This window comes from Polistes canadensis, unplaced genomic scaffold (genome assembly GCF_001313835.1).
Source record: "Polistes canadensis isolate GaletaPanama2010 unplaced genomic scaffold, ASM131383v1 scaffold_148, whole genome shotgun sequence".
NCBI classification, from domain to species: Eukaryota; Metazoa; Arthropoda; class Insecta; order Hymenoptera; family Vespidae; genus Polistes; species Polistes canadensis.
In genome coordinates, this window is record NW_014569695.1 from 370,577 (window position 1) to 371,258 (window position 682).

Consider the following 682-nt stretch of genomic DNA (forward strand, 5'->3'; position numbering starts at 1 on the left):
TTTTTTTTTCTTTTTTAAATGAGAATAACTAAATAATCAATAATAATTATAAACAGAATGTGAATTAAACAATGATTAATTCGTGTTTCTAGGGATTCTATCGAAACAAAGAAATGCAGCGAGAGAAGACCTCGAGAATTCCAATGCGAGTTTTGAAAGAGAAAATAAAGAAATGGAAGAGAATAAAAGAGGAGATTGAACAACGAAAAAGGAAAAAGAAAAAGGAAAATGAAAAACATAGGAGCAGTAAGCATAGCATGCAATGTGCATCGTGACTGCATCCCGAAGGCTGGATCGGTCTCGCGACCGGCTCTCTGACCTTGTCTGGGTGTTCACCTCAACGTTCCTCTTTCCCTCTTATTCTCCCTCTCTTTCTTAACCCAGCAGACGAGTTCGGTGCGTCTTTTATTCAACGTATATTCGTTGTTCTATATACGTATGTGCATCGTATACAGGGTGGCCCATTTAAATGAGGGTATCTTGCAAATATTATTTTTTTCTTGCGTACAAGTTAACGCGTCTTTAACAAGAATTTGTTTTCAGTAGAGAAAAGCGTGTTAATTATTATTATTATTATTATTATAAATTATTACGTAATATTCTGACTCGTTGTTATTTCAATATACTTTAATTTAATATAATATCTATCAGTTAAATGCACCTATATAAGAAAATGTTAATA

At 33.0% G+C, this 682-nt stretch overlaps 1 long non-coding RNA gene across 1 annotated transcript in view; it reads left to right on the forward strand.

The window, feature by feature from the left end:
- Positions 1 to 476, forward strand: part of LOC106788683 — a 12,126-nt gene extending 11,650 nt beyond the window's left edge. The window contains exon 3 of the long non-coding RNA XR_001381928.1: positions 93 to 476. This is a non-coding gene — a long non-coding RNA (uncharacterized LOC106788683). The remainder of the gene's footprint in view (positions 1 to 92) is intronic.
- The last annotated feature ends 206 nt before the right edge of the window (positions 477 to 682 follow it).